The sequence below is a fragment of the Ceratotherium simum genome, chromosome 3 (assembly GCF_057802395.1).
Source record: "Ceratotherium simum simum isolate JZ-2026a chromosome 3, ASM5780239v1, whole genome shotgun sequence".
NCBI classification, from domain to species: domain Eukaryota; kingdom Metazoa; phylum Chordata; class Mammalia; order Perissodactyla; family Rhinocerotidae; genus Ceratotherium; species Ceratotherium simum.
In genome coordinates, this window is record NC_141902.1 from 92,633,396 (window position 1) to 92,652,886 (window position 19,491).

At 55.1% G+C, this 19,491-nt stretch overlaps 1 long non-coding RNA gene across 2 annotated transcripts; it reads left to right on the forward strand.

Moving 5' to 3' along the window:
- The first annotated feature begins 2,056 nt into the window (after positions 1 to 2,056).
- LOC147917683 (uncharacterized) lies at positions 2,057 to 18,256 on the forward strand. 2 transcript variants are annotated; one of them, XR_015551629.1, is made up of 4 exons: positions 2,057 to 2,644; positions 4,426 to 4,481; positions 14,729 to 14,891; positions 17,545 to 18,256. It is a non-coding gene; the product is annotated as an uncharacterized LOC147917683 (long non-coding RNA). The 2 variants fall into 2 exon arrangements; XR_015551630.1 differs by lacking the exon at positions 14,729 to 14,891.
- Positions 18,257 to 19,491: the final 1,235 nt, after the last annotated feature.

Here is a 19,491-nt window from a genome sequence, read left to right on the forward strand (position 1 = left end):
CCCTCCTCACCAACTCCATACAGAAGAGACATTAACCCCTCCTCTGCAAGGTCACCTTGCCTAGGGTCCTCCCCCAATTTCACCTAATGCCATCTATATCCTTGCAGTGTGCCCAGCCCTGGACTGGACAGTAGAGTGGGGGGAGGAGGGTTATAGAACCTCGAAGTGGCTGGGGCCTTTGAGTAGTACAGCTTCTCCTCCAGAGTCGTCCAGGGGCAGTAGGGTTGTCCAGATGGGCTTCCTGGTGGTGGTGGCCTGGAGGCAAGGATGCAGCCCAGGTGGTCAAGACAAGCCTGAGTGAGCACTAGAGAGTGGGGGCTGGGTCCTAGAGAAGATCCAGGGTCACCACTTGGTGGGAGGTGGGAGTGGGTGGGGTCTGAGGGTCTCTAGGTGCTATAGCCTCCCGGTACCATGGCTGCTAATCCTCTGCACTCCTGCAGCCTCTGCTGCTGCTTTGGGATTCCTGACCTGAAGGGGACCTGGCAGGAAGATGCGTATTACCCCCGGGCCTGCCCTAGTGCTTCCCAGAGGATGGCCTGATGAGGGCTCTGAGAAGGCAAAGCTGCAGAAACAGAAGTGGGAGAGCAGAGATCTCACCAGGCAGCTCGAATCACTAGGACTCTTCCGGGGCTGGTGTGTCCCCTGGATGTTCCTGAGGGAGGACTGGGGCAAGTTCTGGGAGACAGGCCTCTTCCTTTCCTGTGGACCCCTGCTTCTCTCTCCCCAACCCACAACAAATGAAGTTTCCTTGCAAAGCCTTCCATGTCTGTGTCAGTGTTTCTGGGAAGACGTGGGGGAGGAAAGTAAGACCTAGCCACCAGCAAAGAGGTCATGGTGTGTCAGGGCATGGTGGGGACCCTGGAATGGACATGGAAGGGGTGGAGGAAGAAACCTCCCAAGGCCCTGGACAGTCTGTCTCCCTGACCTGGGCTGGGGCCCTTTGGGTAAGAGGATGAAGGTCGCCGGCCAGCCCTCGGCCCACCTCTAGCCTTGAGAGTGGCAATCTTAGGTGTACTGCCCTCGGGAGAGGGACTCTAGAGCGTCTGGATTGTGGGGCGGCCTCCAGACTCCTCCTAAACCTCCATCAGTGTCTTCTCATTTAATCCTCACAACGACCCCATAAGACTTCATCCCATTTTACAGACTATGAAATGGAGTCTCTGAGAGACTAAGAAATGTGCAAAGCCCCACAGCTGGGCTCCAGATCTCAACTCTGTGACCAAAATGGGATGCAGGGAGACCTAATCTCCTGAAAGCCCCCACCAAGCTTTTTCATCTATGTGCAACATCCTGGCATCTGTCCTCACAAGGCCCTTGGACCCCAGATAATAGTCAACACTTGCTTGCGCCAGGCACTGTCCTGAGTGCTCGTTCATGTCCTAAATCATGGTTGAATTCTCAGACAACCGTATGCATAACTGGGCACTATCTTTATTCCTGTTTAACCAACGGAGAGAGTCAGGCCTAGTCAGCCGACCAAGGTGGCCAGTCGGTGGGTGTGGGTGCTGGTGCAGGTGCAGCCAGGATGCCAGCACAGGCAGGCCTGTCCAGATGCCGGACACTTACCACTGCCCGCACTTCCTCCCTAAGGGACTGGCGCCCCAGCTTCCCCTGCCCCACGACTCCAGTGGAACGCCTCTCCCACTTGCCCCACAGCAGCCGGGGCCGCCTTTGGCCACCGGCGGAGCGGCGGGGTTTGCACCCATGCCGGCAGGCGGCGCTGCCCAGGGCCCCCGGCTCCCCCCGCGGGCCGCGCTCCACCGGGCAGCAGGCTCGGGCCCCAGGGCCCCGGGAGGAGCCGGGACCCCGGGCGGGAGGGAGAGGACTGAGGGGCGCGCGGCACAAAGAGCTTTTTATTTAAATTTGTTTAGAGTTTCGAGAATTTGCATGAAAAATGTGTGAGAAAAGCCAGCTCCGGTGACCTCATCCGCACCTGCCATTAACGTTCAATTAGCGACTGAATAGCGGCCGCCGACGCGACGTGCCGAGAATCCGGCTGGCCCCGCACAGCTCCGGCTGCGGGCCGGGCCCACGGTGGGGCTGGACGCGGGGTGGGGGCGCAGGGCCCCGGCTGACTCCTCGGGGCCGGAGACCCTGCGGCCTCGTCCGCACCCTGACTCTCCGAGGGGACACGGGGACCCCAGAACCCTCGAGTCCAAGGCAGGTCGGGGAGCGCCGGGGCCCGGGGCACCTGGGGATGCCTGGCTCCCTCGAGGCGCAGAGGAGGGTGGGCTCGCCCCTACCCAGGACAGGAGGTGGACGGAGGTGCCCCCGTCCGAGCTCAGACGGGTTCCCTCGCCACCTTCCGGACTAAGTGTCAAGTACAAGTTCAAGTTCAGGGCCAGGCCCGGGGGGCGCCGAGCCTTTCCCGGCCTCCTTTGTTCTTCCAGATAATCGCTCCCGAGTCCCCTCCGGGCGGGGCCCGGCAGACGCCCCCGCCCCGCCCCGCCGCGCCCCGCAGGAGCCGCCTCCTCCCGCCCGCCGGCGCGGCGCCTGTCCCCTGGTCCCGGCGTCCCCGGTCGGGGCCACCGAAGGGTCTGGGGGCTCAGGGCGGGGGGAGGCGCGATCCGAGTCCGTGGGAGCCTCCCCAACCCCGCAGTCCCAGCAGCAAACCAAGCTTGGTCGGACGGATGCTCGCGCTGAGGTAAGAACTCTTGGCGGGGTTCTCCCGCACCCCTTGTGCCCCGCCCCCCGCCCCGGACTACGCGACCGGGAGGAACAGGGCGGAGGGCGGTGTGCTGCAAAGCGACTGGGATGCTGGGCAGCCCCGCCGGGCCTCCGGGCCTCCGGGGGGCGCGCTGCCGCTCCAGGGCTCTGAGGGGTACCAGGCCTGGGGACGGGGGTAAGAAAGCAAGAGCACCCTGTGATGGCCCGGTGAGGTCGCAGTCTTTCACAAGGGCGTCTAGCTTATCCATCTCTTCTCCGTTAGCCGCTTGGTCTCCACTTTTGTGTCTCTAGTTCTGGCTCTGGCTCTTCCTCACCTCGTCTCAGATTCTGGCTGGAGGGGTCCCCAGTTAGTATCTAGCTCCCCAGGCCCTGGGGCTCCTCCTGGAGAGCTGGAGGGGTGTGTGTGGCATAGCTCAAAGACGGATCAGCTGTGTGCATTCCCCTCCCATCCATCTCTAGCACCTCAGTTAAGGTCCTGGTCCAAATGGTGGTATCTGGGGTGGGGTGGAGCAGGCTGTGATTTAGTGGCAGTGCAGGGGCCATAACGGGTCCTGTTTCTGCAGGTAGGACCTCTTGCTGTTCCCGAGTGCCTAGTTCCTGGATTCTGTGTGGGGACAGGTGTTGGCTTGTACCTCACCCAGCCAGTACACTGCCAAGCTGAAAGGGCATACAGGGCTTCTGAGTGGCCCAAATCTTGTTCCCCATGCCTGCCTTTCACTCTCAGATGCTCACTCTGAGGTCGTTTATGTACTTGTGCTTTACACACAGTTCTAACATCCATGATATTTGGTTTCTAAATTCTCAGCAAATTAGAAGTAGCAAATTAAAAAGGAGGAGATGGCTTTTTCACTGAAGCCACACTGCTCCCCTTCTGTGTTCCTTCCCCTCTTCTTCTCTGTGAAGTCCCCAAACTTCTCATTTCTGGGATTTTACTCATGATGAAGTCTCTGCCTCCAAGAGTACACTCCTTCCACCTCCACTTAGCCAAACTTTAGCAAGTGTATCCTCCTCCAGGAGATCTGCCCAAATTTCCCCCACATCTCACCCTCTCTTAACACCTTCAGCTGCATAAATGTTTAGTAGACAATAAATGAAATAGTTTCTGGATGAATTAATTAAAAAATCAAATACACATACATAAATTTAAAAAGTATTGAGTATTTTTTTTTAAACATTGGCTCAAACTGAGATAACATCTCCCAGTGCCTCCTCCCCTCTGTTCCAGTACATACAAGGTCTCATTCACAAGCAAGAACCAGCAGGAAAAGGCTGGTTCCATGTACTCTGTTAAAAAGAAAGAAGAAAAATTCTATGCAAATTGCTTTAAAATTTAAAAAAGAAGAAATGCCAGAAGGGAGTCCCTCCGGCCTCTGGAAGGCTCTGCTCTCCATCTGACTGGGTCCTCTGAGGGCCTGGAGGGGCTGAGGTTTCAAGCACTGCCTCAAACCTTGGACCTTCCTGCAAGGCTCAGCAGGGCCACCAGGAAGTTGACTAAAAATGGAGACTGTGACCTAACTAGTGCACGTCTTTATGCTCCCAATGATTCATCACTGACACGCTGATGTCAGAGGAGCCTGGGAAGATGTTTACATGTTTTTAAAAAGGGAAACCAAAACGTTTTTCTGCAAAACCATCTGCCAAGACTGTTCTAGACCCTTCCTCTTCATCATAGGAACTTCTGATCCGAGCTCTAATCTGATTCTCCTTGGGTTATTGTGACATCTTCGACAAACCACTATTTTTTGTCCCAATATCCAGGGTTCCCAACTCATGGATGGTGAAAATGAAGAAATTTAGGGCAGCAGTTTGTAAAGGTCAGTGTAAATACTACCCTATAGTAGACCAAGGGAATAATAATTTATTATTTATATGAACTCATTCAGTACTCCCAACTAAAGGAGATAGGTCTTGTTATTAGCCCCCTTTTATGGAAGAGGAAACTGAGGTGTGAAGGGTTAAGTAAATTGCCTTCAGTGTCAAAGATAGGAAGAGGTCCAGGTGGGCTCTGAACTCTGGCAGGGTGATTTAGACTCAAGTGTGCTTGACTATAATACCAACGTTCTAGCTTTGTTCCTAAACTAGTTGCTGAAAATGCCTCCTAAATCACATTTCGCATGGATTCTCTTGCTTTCCTTTATCACCCAGAGACAGAAAGGAGTTGGAGGATGGGGGTAAACAGCCCAGCCTTTGGAGTCTTGTGTCCAAACCTGGCTCTCTCCCTTATAGACCATATGACTTTTGACAAATCTCCATTTCCTCATCTGTAAAATGGGCTTGTAAATTGATCTCAAGGGCTTGTTGTGAGGATAAAATAAGCTGTTATGCTTGGCCCACTGCCTGAGACATTGTGTATGTATCCATGAAAGACAGCTATTATTATTTTAACAGCAATCACCTTAAATGACAATGTTACTGTCACTTTGCATTTTAAAAACAACACACCTGCCCCCTCAGAAAAGAAAAATCTGACACTAGTTGGGCTCCATGTGCTTTAACCAAGCATCCAAGGAAGTGCTGGGACTGTAGAAGGGCAGCAGCTCCTTTCTGTAGGCAGATAACCCAGCCCCCAGGAGGTCACACGGACCCCCAATGTCTTTGAAGGTGCTGAATTAAATACAGACCCTTGAAATGTTGCCTCTCTTGGAGCCTAACCACTTAGAGGGATGTGTGTGTGTGTGTGTGTGTGTGTGTGTGTGTGTGTGTGTGAGAGAGAGAGAGAGCGAGAGAGAGCGAGAGAGAGCGAGAGAGAGAGGGAGAGAGGGAGAGAGGGAGAGAGGGAGAGGGGGAGAGGGAGAGCGAGAGCGAGAGGGAGAGGGAGAGGGAGATGCGGAGTGTTGGAAGAAGGACCTTGTAGGTAATTGAGAGAATTAGACGCTGAGACAGAAGACTATTAAGGAGGGAAATCAGAGATGTGTTCTTTTTTCTTTCTTAGCTATAAAATCTGACCATCACCACTCGATGAAGAAAATAAATTAAGACTAGATCCTGCTACAGAAGCAGATCTGGTCAATAGACACTTCTTCCTTTCGTTGAGTTAATAGTTATTTATTGAGTGCTTGTTCTGTGCCAGGCATTGTTTTTTAGGCCTTGGGGATACCGCAGGGAACAAAACAGAAAAGCCCCTGTCCTCAGAGAGCTGACGTGTGCGTGTGTCTTTGTGTGTGTGTAAAGAGAAAACATCAATAGTTCTGCGCAGTATAGCTCTCTCTGTCTCCAAGCGGGATCCCTCGTGGTGGAGATGGATCAGCTGGGCCTCCCTCACTCTCTCACCCCTAAAGCCAAGGGCACATGTTTTCATACAGCTGTTTCTGCCTATGGGTGGAAGTGAGGAGAGAAAAAGGGAGAGAGAGATTGACTCAACTTCCTTCCATATCAGAAAATAAGTAAAGGACAGAGGGAAAGAGATTCCTCAGGCAAAATGCTCATCAAGCAGCAATACACAGGCATTCTGCCCTCCTCCATCCCATTCCTGGGATGCTGGGACCCAGAGAAAGAGATCTTGGCAGTGACGCAGGGACAGAAATAGAGACAGTCAGTGGAGGAAACCAAGAAGACCGGGCGGGGATGAGGCTTCATCCTGGGGTCTGGGCAAATCATGTTAACAGCTAACCGGTGCAGGGCTGCTAAGTGCTTCACTTGTGTTCAGATCAGCTGGGTTAATCTTCCCCAGGAGCCTATGAAATACTGTTATTAATCTCTGTTTCAGAGATGAGGAAATTGAGGCACAGAGAGGCTGAGCAAAATGGCCCAAGGCCACTTAGCTAGTAAACGGCAGATCTGGGGCCTATTAGAACCCAGGCAGTCTGGCTCCAGGGTCTGTGTGCGTAACTCCACTACCGAACTGCTTATCAAAGGACTATGTTTCAGAAAGAAAGATGCACTTCCTTCGGGGTGAAACCAAGTCTCCCAGGGTCTGCAGGACTTTCCTTGTCCTGCCCTCCCTCACACTTCTTGGAGCCTCAGGTTAGAGGTGTTAGGAGCCTTCTTTTACAACCCTCCTCCCTTGGCAGATGAGGAAACTGAAGATGAAGAGGGACTTGCCTGGAGGTCATTGTCCAAGTGGATGCCAGAACCGTAGTCTCCTGGCAGAGCTCAGTCCAGTCACTGCCACGCTGGGGCTGCATGTCGAGGTCTTGGGGTGAAGAGCTGCTTCCCTTACTGGAGACTCTTCCAATGTCCTGGGTCAGAAAACCTCAGTCCTTGCACCACAAACCCAGAGAGAGGATCAGAGATGATCAGGGAGGGGTGGGCTTCCTCTGAGTTCCCACATGAAGGCTCCATCCTGAGGGATGCCTTTGTCCTACCCCATGGAGGGGCTTGCTGCAGTGAGGAGGAAGCTGGGGTGGGAGGTGGGCCAACACACGCCAAGCTCGACAGGTCAAGGAGTCTTTTGTAGCCTGATGCCTTCTTGTCTGAACTTGACATTAGTCCCTGAGCTGGCTGGCCATGAGGAGGATACCAGGTTAATAAGATATTCTTGGCTTTTCTGGGAGGTAGAGTCCATCACCAACCCCCTGAAATATAAGGCATTTGTGATGTAATAGCTGGAGTAACAAAACCCTTTGGAGGTTCCTGTCCTAACTCACTCCAAAACCAGATAAGGCTCTTCATGGGTGAAAGGCTTCTGCCGCTGGTGGGTCTGAGGCAGGAATTGGGACACAGTATTGAGCAGCTCCACCCAGGGCTCCTGCCTGGCAGGCCTCCTGGCCTAACTCACTAGACCGCCTGAGGCATACCCGCGGTTAGTGGGGCTTTGCCAGAGCCAGATGCACAAATGAGAAGCCGGGATGCCTACGCAAGCCCAAAATGCTTTTGTTCAAACGGCTTTCTTAGAAAAACAAAACAAACTTCCACCTCAGGGAAGCCGACCTGAGGAGTCCAGGGCCAAAGATTACATTTGGGTTTATCTGCCTCCCAGGAAGCATATTCATCATATTGATTTATTCTAAATCTGTAACGGGAAGAAAATCAATCGTGGGCGGTAGTACTGACAGCCCTCTTCTGACCACACCTGCATCTTCTGGGTGCGCCTTAAAGGTCTTAGGAATGGAAAATAGGAAACAGTTTGCCGTGCATCATCTTTAGTCCCTTGCCTACCCCTCCCCCGTCCGTTCCAGTTTGTGTTTCGCTTCCTGCTCAAATTTGGGGCTCCATGCCGGGCTTGCAGCCATCTGGCCATGGGAACAGGGCGGGCCGCACTCGGCCTGTCCCAGGCCCAGGACCACGGTTCGCCTCCAGCACCCGGCGGTCCCGGCTCCGCGCCTTTCGGGCATAGGGAGCCTGTCCTGCGCTCTTCAACCGCCGTACATCTATCCAAGGCCGTCGTGCAAGGAGGCGGTTTGCATGGCGTTGGCAACGCTGCAGCGCGCGGGAGGGGCCCGCATCTGGCGTCTCCGGCCCTTGGCGGTATGGGGGTGGGTCCCGCAATCCCTCAGTGTCTCCTTGGAGCGGCGGGCGCCCGCTATAGCCAGAGAGAACGCTTCAGCCTGGAACCCTAACTCGGGTCCCGGCAGAAGGCAGGAGGAGAAGCCTTGCTTCTCTTGCGATCCCTTTTTAACTAATCTCGTCCTCCCCCACGTCTGGCCCCTGTCCCTCTCGGCTGCTAGCTGGCTGGTGGCAGCTCGGTCCGGGCCGTGGGGACTGGGCTGACCTCCGCCGGCTCCCTGCCTCGCCTCTGGGTTACCACTTTTGATTTGCGTTCACATTCCGGATGTCGGATTTCCCCGGGAATCGGGATTATTATATCTGCCATTTATTCTAACCCCAAGGTTCCAAGAAAATCTATAATGAACGTTAATATCTACAATTTCCTGGCCAACTGAGTAGGTGAGAGTCGGGTTCTTCGTGGAGGAAAATGAAAAAACTGCCTCGTGGTGGGTCACGTCAGGTCTCCGCCCCTTGGTTACGGTCATTCTGAAAGACTTTTCTCCCCAAGGGGAATCCAACTTGTTTGAAACAGATTTCTCCTCTCTGATTCTGCAGACTGGAGAGAAATGATCCAGGTCTGTTTTTCGAAACGATTACAAAAAAAGAAAAAAAGCAACCCAGGTAGGTCCCAGGAATCAGGCCGAGAGTGCCCACGCCATGCCATGAGCGCCTCAGACCTCCAGACGTTACGTACACGAAGCACCCTCGAAACACCCACGAAGCTGCGGAGGGGAGGGGGTGTCAGATACAGGTTGTCCGGCCGGGCCCTAGGGGAACCTCTCGGCCGCTCCACGTCCATACGCTCAGAGGACCCTGCACTCGGTCCCCCAAGGCCCCGGGCGCCCGCCAGCTGCCCTCCGTCGCGCGCGCCCAGACACGGCCGCCGATCGTGGGCAAAAACTGGGGGTTCTTATCCCGGAGCCACTCTGAGGGCAAGATCGGGTTTGTCCCACGACCTTGGCGCCAGGAAGCTGTAGAAAGAGACAGACCCCAATTTTCTCCCCTTGGAGTGGAAACAAAACCTGAAAGCCCTAGGTTACCCGCACGGCCAGAGGTGGCGCCTCGGCGGCGGGGGCGGCCAGAGCCCGCGTGCCCGTGCGGTTCCCACGCCCGGGTTCTGTTTCTTTCCTAGTCATTGAGTTAGTTATTTAGCTGGTTAGCTAATAGCAAGCTCACAGTAGCATTTACGCAAACTCCGAGCCTGGTCTCACGCTGAGTCCCCGCGTCCACCAGACCGACAGTTGCCCGGCTGGCCTCCGGGAGGAGGGACGAAGGGGAATTCTTGGTAATTAGAGGGGAGGTTTTCCCGGGACGCCCCTCGGTGAAGTGGCCTTGGCTTCGGATGGGGAACAAAGGGCTAAGGTGTCTGCGCGCCGCACACCCTCGGGGCCCGCGCGGCCGGCATTCACGCCCCTCCCGAGCCGCTGCGGCCGCGGGCTTTGTGCGCTTGTGCTGCGCGCAGCGCTGCACCTGCCCGGCTTTAAGTACCTTGGCGAGGCGGCGCGGGCGGCTTTTCTAATCGCCATCTCCAAAGTACCTGCTCATGAATAAACACCAGCCCCATTTATCAGGTACTTAGCGCTCATTGTGAAGGGGAAATTGGCCCTTTTCTGAAAGTGTCTATCCTCAACCCATCTGCACAGTCGTGGCTGCAGAATTTCCCCCACCCTTCAGTCTCACACACACACACTCGTAACGCGAGGCTCCTCCAGGCTAAGATAAACTCGCTTTTCTTCCGGTAAGTGCGTGATTGAGCCGCGACAATAGACGGAGAGGAGGAGGCCGCTGGGTCAATAGCCCACGTCTCTCCCATTGATAGGAAAAGTCAGCATGCGGAATGCACGGTCTTGGGAAAGCCTTGTTCTGTGCTCTGGCTACAGGGGCCTGTGGACACACTTGCATAAAGCCCCATGGATCCCCCAAACATTGGGCAAAATGTTGGAAATGGTGGCCTAAGGTGTCCGTGATGCCTGTCAACCTCGGCCGGGTGGGCTCCGGCTGCACCCTCCTTCCCAGTCCTTCCCTATCCTCGGCTCCCCTCTCTCTTCACTAGGGCCCCACGAGTGGGTCTGGCTGTTGGGGCTTGGGCAGGCAGGACAGAGGACACAAGAATCCGGACAACTCAATTTGCAAAAACCCTGGCCAGCACAAGGGAAAGTGGCTCTTCCAGCCCGGCTGGGCCGAATGGTAGCTTCCAGCCAGTCAACGCAGATAAGGTTTCTGTGTGTGCAGAGCCAGAGAAGGGGTGACCAGCCTAGTCCACAAACCGTGGCAGCCTCACGGAGGGTAAAAAAAGCTGGGTCAACAGGCATAAATTTGTAGACGTCCACAAAGTTGCACCAGTGAGTTTATAAACGCGTTTGCGTCCTGAGGGCTCGCTTGTTTGAGGGCTCACGCAGCATTGCTTCCAACATATGTGCGTCCAAGCATGTACACGGGCGCACGTTCTCAGGGCTCTGTTCCCCGGATGGAATTCGCACAACTGATTTTCCGGCCCTGCGTTCGGCCACAGACAGCTCTGAAAATGAAAGTGTTTGCTAAATGTGGAGATTTCGCCAATCGAACGTTTTAAAATGGCTTTGTCTTCTTTCTGCTCTCTTGATTTCATTCTATGATTTACAAATAGAGGCCCGGAGCCACTTCCGAACGCCCGGCTCTGCCGCCCAGCCCTTGCATGGCTCCTGGCGGTGGCCAAGCGAGGTTCGGGAATCCGGAATGTTCAGAAAATCGCTGCATTTTGGGGTTTCCTAGCCCGTTCCCTTTACGCTAAACGCAAGCAGCCTCTGAAATTCCAGCCTCCAGTCTCTTACCAACGACTGGGTAGGACCCTTGGGGTCCTGCTCTCTTGTCGTGCTGGTGGGTGCGCTCAGCTCCGTTCGGGGGACGCCTGCAGGGGGCACTGGGTTCTCCTCCAGCGGCGGGTGGGCGCGCCGGGTCTGAGCGCGAGGACCGAAGACTGTCTCGGGGCGGGCCTCGGGAATTCTGGGCTGCAGTTCTCCGCAGAAACGCCGGTGGCCTCGAGCCCCGCCTCCGCATCCCGAGACCACCATGCCGGCGCCAGGCCCGCGGAGATCCTTCCTGAGCCCTGGCAGTGCTATCAAGCCGGAGAAAACAAGGTTGGCCCCGCTAGAATTCGCCCAAACACAGCCGCTCATTTTTGGAATATTCTAGGGGGAAAAATCCCGTTTCTCTTTATGATTAAAGGGAGGTAACTGATGGAGTCGGCCATTTGCATGAGGGCAGACGCTGGAACGGTGAGGGTGACTTCGGGAGATGGACTTTAAACTAGAAATGGCTCGAAATTCCCGTGTCTCCGGCCTTCCCGCTACATATCGGACTCCGGCGGCTCCTATGTTGGGAGAACCCTGGCATTTCTGCGTCTCGGCGCGTGGGCCGTCTGCAGCCCACGCAGGCTCGTTTTGTGGCCGCGGAGTCCCCCTTGCAGCCCCGCAGGGCATCCAACAAACCCCTTCTTCTCTGGCGCCTCCTCCCCACCTCAGGATCTGGAGGCTGAGCCTGGCCTCCTGAAGCTGTATTTTATTTGGAGAAAATTCTGGAATTGGAATTCGTTGCTCTCGTACGTTTGTGTGGAATGCTTATATGGCCTGGGTGTATGTGCTTCCGCAGGAATCTACGGATTTCAGGGCAGTTGGCTGCGGCGAAGGGCTTGGGGGACAGGGAGAAGAGGGCTCCTGCGCGGCCTCCTCAAACACCGGGATTGGCCACCTAGGCGAGGCTAGAGGGTGGCGGGAGCAATACAGGCTTCAATTTTCTCCTGTCGGCGCCACCATTTTCACTCTTCTCAGCCACGCCCTTGGTTCAGGCTGTCCCTCCGAGCTGCAACTCGACTTCCCCTAAAGACCAGGGAGCAGTGGACTCCAACCGGAGCAGGGTATGGCAGCTCCGGGGCTGGTTCTCTCACCTGCAGGGCGCAGCCAGGCCCGAGGCCTGGGCAGCCGTTTGGGAAACGCTGGGGACCCGAACGAGGCCCTCAAGGCTAGACATGGGCGGTGGCGAAGGGCGTGAGGCCCGCCCTCCCCACACAACGTGGCCTGTCCTCGAACAGCCCACCCTCCCCAAATCTCCCCCTCTCCCCTCGCCCCATTTCATCGCGGTTCTCCTGGACGAGTGGCCCCGCGGGAGTTTCTCCCTCCCGATGACAGAAGTGCGTGGGGCCGCCTGGCCTGCAGCTGGAAAGCCTGGAGAAGGCTTCTGGGGTTTGGCCTAGATAAACCCCCACAAGACAGCTCTGGCGAAGCAGAGCAGGTCCAGGACTGGGAGGGCGCAGCGTGAACTCAGAGGGCTCAGAAGGGAGCGCTGAGGGCCCCCAAAGCCTATCTGACCTCACGGCTAGGCTTCAGCAGACATGCTCTCCCATCTCACCTCGGGAGTACAGGTGGCCCCTGGATATCACACGTTGCAGATATCGTGGACCCCTTGGAGGGGGTGGGGAGGGATCTGCGGTCCCTGTACTGTCTTGCCTTCTGAAACCGCTCGGTTCATTGAAACAACCCAGCCTACACGACGTGCCTCCATCTTAAAGCCGCTTGCCTTCAGCCCCCGCGCCCCCTGCTCTGGCCCCCTGATGCCCGGCCACCACTTAGCGCGTCTGGGTGCCCAAACCTGGAGGATCTCGGTTGCATGCCCTTTCCCCACTGCACCCGGGGGGTCGTGCCCCTATTCTCAGCAAACTAGCTTTGGGCTGCCCTCCAGGGACGAGGGGCGGCAGCGGCCTCGGTTGACCCCCGGGGCCACCGAGGGCGGTCTTTTGGGGTGTGGAAGTCCCCGCCTTCTCTGCATGAGGTGGGTTCCTGCCCTTCCTAGGGCTTTTCCCTGGCCATCTTTGGCTGTCCAGGACCCTCCCTCTCCCATGGCATAGACGGAAACGCTGAGGCCATTTGGCTCAGGTTGGCCAGCAGGCGGCGACGGACCTTGGGTGTGCCCGCCCTGGTCCCCTCCACACCCGCAGCTGCTAGCTCTCTGCAGGACGCTGTAAGAAGAGGGATGTTCCTAGAAACCGCGAGGGGAAGGGGGCGGCGAAGTCGGGCCTTGCCGTTCCCACGCTCCTTCTGCCCAGTTTACTCTCGCAGTCTCCATTCCAGTCTTGCCAGCGGTTCCCTGACTCCTACCCCTGAGCCGAGGACCCCCGGGAGTAGATTTCACTGCGTCGACTCCTCCAGTTTGGTCTGAGAGTCACGTGCATTCCTCTGGCCTCCTCCCGGTGCGCCTGTTCCGGATCCGCCGGCAGAGGGAGCCGCGTGCCGGGGAGGAGGGCGTTTGGATGCCTCTCCTGGGTTCCGGGCGCCACACTGTGGGACTCTGTGGTTCAGACCCACACCTGACTCCCCCGTGTCCCAAACCGGCAAAGTAACACGGACAGAGCCACAGATGCGAGCGGCTGACGGAGGGTGGGCGGGGCGGCGGCGCCCCAGGCTGCGTGCAGGACCTGCGGGGATGCAGGTCACTGGCTTCCAGGCCACCCCTTTAGTTTGTAGCCATGTGAACACTCGAGAAAAGCATTGTTAGATGCACCGTGGAGTGTGTGTGTGTGTGTGTGTGTGTGTACATACCTGAGTGTGTAGAGGCAGGGATGGGCCGCAGGAGAAGCCCCTGGCATTTGGCCTCTCAATTTCTGAGCTGGAGGCGGTTTGCTAAAACACGTAGTCCAGGAGCTGGCCCCGTGGCATAGCGGTTAAGTGCGCGTGCTCCGCTGCTGGCGGCTCCGGATTCGGATCCCCGGCGCGAACCGACGCACGGCTTGTCAGGCCATGCTGTGGCTGGGTCCCACATAAAGTGGAGGAAGATTGACACGGATGTTAGCTCAGGGCCAGTCTTCCTCAGCAAAAAGAGGAGGATTGGCATGGATGTTAGCTCAGGGCTGATCTTCCTCACAAACAAAAAACAAAAAACAAAAAACAAAACATGTAGTCCAAGCATCTCATTTTAATGGTAGGAAACTGAGGCCTGGGCGGGGGAGAGGCGGGGCTGGCTCAGGGGACCCTGGGGAAGGGCTGTCCCTTGGCTGTCTCCTGAGCCTGTTTCCTCTGCTGTAAAACATTGAAATTGTACTAGATCTGGGGTTCTGGGGTGCATCTGGAGGGACATGTGCGTGCGTGTATTCATGTCTGGGAAGCAGCATGCGGCCACCTGAGAAGGAGTGTGTGTCCATGCACGGTGCCTGTGAAAGCGCGAGGGCCTGTGTGCATTCGCCCTTGAAGGAGTGTGTGTGTCTGCAGATTCTGTGCAGATGTATTTGTGCCTACAGAAGTGTGTTTGTGAAGGGGTGTGTGTGAGGAGGGGATATTTGTGTCTGTGAATGGTGTGTGTATGTATAAAGGGGTAATTGTGAATAATTGCACCCTCAAAAGGGGTGAGTGTGAGTGTGTGTGCACATTCATGCACATGGCACCCTCACCCCCTCCCCGGCCCCCGGTGCACTGGAACCGGCTGCCAGGCTTGGAGCCTGCCCCAGAGGAGAAAGGAGTGAGGAGGTGAAAAGGCCGAGTCACTGGCTCTGGGGTGTGGCCCTGCCCTGACGCCCAGCAGGCTCTAAGGAGCCGCAATGAGGCAACACTTCTCTTGGGCTTGCTGGGAGGAGGAGGAGGATTATGGCAAATTCATTTCTATTTTCCAGCCCACTAAGCCTGCAGTGTGTCCCTGGCGTTAGCATGAGAATGCGCCAGGGCTCTGTGAACCCCTCCCGACCTGCGGACCCCTCCCCCCACGTGAATAGCGGGACTCAGCAGCCTCCCCAGCCTCTCCAACCAGCTCCTGCAAAGCCACGACTCCTAATCAGGGTAATTTAATATATTTGAAGCCCCCAGCGGCTTTATTTTCCCTCCTTTTCGAGTTTGTTTTAGGCATTCACAGCTCTCACCCCGTCATTAGACAGCCTTATTTGACGGATGGAAGGAGCTGCTATGAGACCACAGCCCTTTGTGTCCCCCACATAAGCTGGGCTTCCCTGTAATTAGAATGGTATTCCCAGCCATTGAGGCCTTTCATGAGGTAGAACAAAAACTCTCAGAGATGAATTTCCCCCAACTCCCAGCCCCCTGGCCTGGAAAGGGGCTTCGAGTTAAAGGGACTCCTTGGGGAAGGCAGTCTGGGAGCAAGGACGGTGAGGTCCCGCCAGGGTGAGGAATTTAGAGGCCACAGGGAGTGGGTGTCAGACAAAGCCTGGGTGAAGTTGCCCATAAACACCAGTCCCCTATATCCACTCCCCGACGCACTCAGCCAGCCTCAGGATCTACCTGCACTCGGCCTCTGTGCTCAGAGCACCTGCATATATCCATAGGATTGGGGGATATGGAACCTATATCCCATGTGTAAACACACACACACACGGAGTCATCCAGACCATGACTTAGATATGGCTTCATATCTAAACACACACCCACACATATAGGCTTGGGATTGCATTGTGAACACACATACACACATACATTCATGCATACATGCACGCTCGGCCACAAGATCACAGTGTCACTGAACCAGGTTGGGAAATGCTTGTAAATATACACACATACCATACACACTTTCACCCAGACATAGAGCTCATTTGTCTTTGTATTTGTGTATACACACACACACAAGTCACCCAAACTGCAGTTTGCTTGTGGACACACACAGACACCTACATACTCATATATATGTATGTATACACCTCTAGGGTCCCATTTCTTCTGTGGCTATAGGACATTTACCAGCTTGTGCACACTGTGGTGATGCCATGCCTCTGCCCCAGGATATAGGCTTGCTTCTGGTCACATTCTTGGATCCATGCCTAACCTGAGTTCAAATACAGAGACTGACATGCACACACATGCATGGACACAGGCACGTCCCCCAGCTCACACTACACATGAAAACCCGGAAGAATACTATGAAACTGAAATGCCATCGCAGTGTTTCAGCATCTCCAGGTCAGCCTCTCCCAGACACTCAGGACCAGACACACAGGAGGGTTTCAAGGGTCAGCCCCCATCTGACTACACACTGTGCTGTGGACTCAGCCCCAGACTAGCTGGATTCTCCTCTGGGGCACAGGGGGGTCTCCCCATGCCCTTCGGAAAGAGAAATCTCCCTTTTCCAGATTTCCCCTTTGGACTGGACTCCAAAGACAGAAGGCAGGTACCTCGCTCTCTGGTACAATCTGCAGGTCTCAGGAAAGGCTCAGAGGGTGATACTAGGTCTGGGAGGTGGCATAAGGAAGAACTCAACCTACCAACTGACCCACAGGGGAAGCAGTCCCATGGAGAAGTAGTGAGTGCCTCGCTTCTGGAAGGATTCAAATAAAGGCAGAATGATCACCAGTCAGGGATGCTATGGGCGAATTTGTTTAATTCAGCCCCTCCTCTGTGTCAGATCCTGTCCCCGGAGCTTGGAGTACAGTGATAAGTAACATACAAACCTGTCTTCAAAGGAACCTAGAGTCTTAAAAGGGGCGACCAGACACACACCATACATGGGCCGGGGGTAGGGTACAGGGATGGGGCTGGGGCAGAGTGGAAAGTCGCGTGATGGGCTTCTAGTTTCCACGTGGGAATATCAATATCAGGGACTGGAGTGGCTCATTTAATGTCCTGTGCCTGAGACACAGTTGTGGCACCTTGGAAGTCCCCGTGTTGGATAAATGATGGGTTAGCTGGTCTCCAAGGCCTCTCTCTCCTCTTAAGATTCTTGGACTCCTGGTCTGGATCCATGGCTTTCTCACTGTAGCACTCTTTTCAAGATAGGTTGTTGCTCTGTAACTCACTCTGCACAGTGTACCTTTGTCACAGCACTTATCACCCTGCACCAAAGCTGTGCCCAGGCCCATGGTGAGGGCAGGGCTGCAGCCCATTCCAGCTCTCCAGAAAGAAGGGAGAGGCTCATAAAGAGTGTGAAGAATCCTCTTTGAGGTGGTAGTTGGGGGAGGGGGGCAGTCAAAGAGCGGTAGATCAGGTTCATTCATGGTTCCTGGCTTCTTAGAAGTGAAGAACAGCCCACTGATTCTTTTTTTTTTTTAATAATTTTATTTGTTTATTTTTTTTTTCCCCCAGAGCCCCAGTAGATAGTTGTATGTCATAGCTGGTCACATATCCTTCTAGTTGCTGTATGTGGGACGCGGCCTCAGCATGGCCGGAGAAGCGGTGCATTGGTGCGAGCCCGGGATCCGAACCCAGGCCGCCAGCAGCGGAGCACGAGCACTTAACCGCTAAGCCACGCGGCCAGCCCGACACTGATTCTTATTAAGACTCATTCTCTTCTTTTCTGGGAGGAAGTACAATTTTGAAGGGATAGGGGCAGGGATCTCAAAACTGCTAGTGATTTGCATGCTTTTATTTTTTTTTAACCTTACCTCTCTTTCAAAATGTGAGGAAACCATCTTATTCTTTTTTTCTTTTTTGATAAGGAAGATTGTCACCGAGCTAACATCTGTGCCAATCTTCCTCTATTTGTCTGTAGGATGCTGTCACAGCATGGCTTGATGAGTGGTGTGTAGGTCTGTGCCCAGGATCCAAACCTGCGAACCACAGGCCACGGAAGTGGAGCAAGCGAATTAAACCACTACGCCACCAGGCCAGTCCCGAAACCATCTTATTCTTATAACTGCTGGTACCACAAGGGAACACATACCCAGGAAATGACCAAGAAAACCTTAACATCTCTTTCTAGATAAAATGTTTATCTGTTTCTCTTTCTGGGAGAAATTCCCCAGGGAAATTAGAGAACAAGGGATGCTTTGAAGCAGTTCCAATGTATTTTTCTTTTTTTTAACCCCAGTGTTCCGTGGTGTAATACAGTGGTTAGGGGCCTGGGCGCTGGAGACAACCCAGGTTCAAAGCCACTTACCTGCTATATGTGACCTTGGGCATGTCTCTTGGGGCCTGAATGTCTTCAATGGTAAAGTGGAGATAATAACTGAACCACCCTGCTAGGGTTGTTGTGAGGTTTAAATTAGCTGATACATGCAGAAGAGCCGGACAATGCCTTCCATGCAGTAAGTGCTCAATGCGTGTTAGCTAAGGGGATTAATATGAGCGTGCTCAGTAAACATTTGTTGGGTAAATGTTGGGTAAAACAAAATTTTTTCATTTTGTTTTCAATTAGGATAAAGTTATAGGAAAAGAAGATCTTCCTGGAAACTTCTCGCGTGTAACTTTGGCGGGAGGCGGGGATGGGGTGGGAGTGGGCAGAGGGTGGTTGGAGGGGTCCCTTACAGCTTAAAAAATAAGCTTTCCAGCTTTCCCAGCTGGTGCTTGCTCAGGTCGTTACCGCGGGCGCCAGCAGGGGGAGCCCGAGTCGCCGCAGCGTGGCCTGTTCCTACAAGCAGAGCAGGAAGTAATTACACTTGACAGAGCACCTACTGTGTGCAGTGCACCGCTCAGGCGCTGGGCGGCGCTGCACCCGCAGGATGGCAGGGAAGTTGGGGGTGCGGGTGGAGCAGTGAGATGCCCTGGAACGGAAGCCCAGTTAGTGGTGACCTGCGCTGGTGGAGCGCTGCCCTGTGCACCGCTTCGCCGCTGCACCCTCCGCACCCAGCACTTCTCGCTTAGAGACGCGGGGAGACTCTGTGGCCTGGAGGCGTGGGCACAAGGACCTCCTTCATGGCAGTTTGGAAGTGAAAACCGTACCCCTCCCCCAGCCCTTCGCGCTACCCCTGCGCGGGCCTGGGACAAGGCAAAACCCCGACCCCGCCTTTGCACGAGGCGGTGCCCTTGGAATCTGGCCCTGGCCTTGACATTCCTGATACCGCTTCCTGCCGCGCTACGTTTCTTCCGCCACTACCCTGCGGTGGCGGGTCCGCAGTTGAGAGAAGAGCTAATTCGGGAGCCCTGGTACGTATGAGTGTATATGTATGTACATAGTTGTTGTTTTCATAGGTATTTTAAAATATCAGAGCTGACGACAGTCAATCGTTGTGGCTAATTAAACCAGTTCGCATCTGGGCTTGAAGAGGCAGGAATCAGAAAGGCGTTGAGGAGCAGAACGACCAAAGACGGTTTCCTCCCAGCCCCACGGCAGGAGGTTCCTCTACCCCCACTTCCCACAGAGGGTGCGGGGGGTGCGGCAGGATCTGGAGAGGGTGGGAGCGGTCTGGGATGTGTCCGCTCCGTTCCGTGCGCGCGCGCCAGAGGGGCCCAAGGAACACGGTCGGAGCCAGCGACTCCAGCGCAGGGCCGGGCACCTTTGGCCGGCCCTGCCGGCTCTTCGCCCATGGCTTTTGTCCCGGCAGACTTGTCCTGAGCCTGGCTCCTGCCCTCCCAGGTGCTCCCAGAGAACTTGGGGTAGAGTGCCACATTTCCTGCTGTGTGACGTTTGTCGGGTCAATTAACTTCTCTGAACAAGTTGGATCCAAAATATCAGCCCCTCAGGGGAATGTAGGCTCCTTTGGAGAGACTGTCTGTAGAT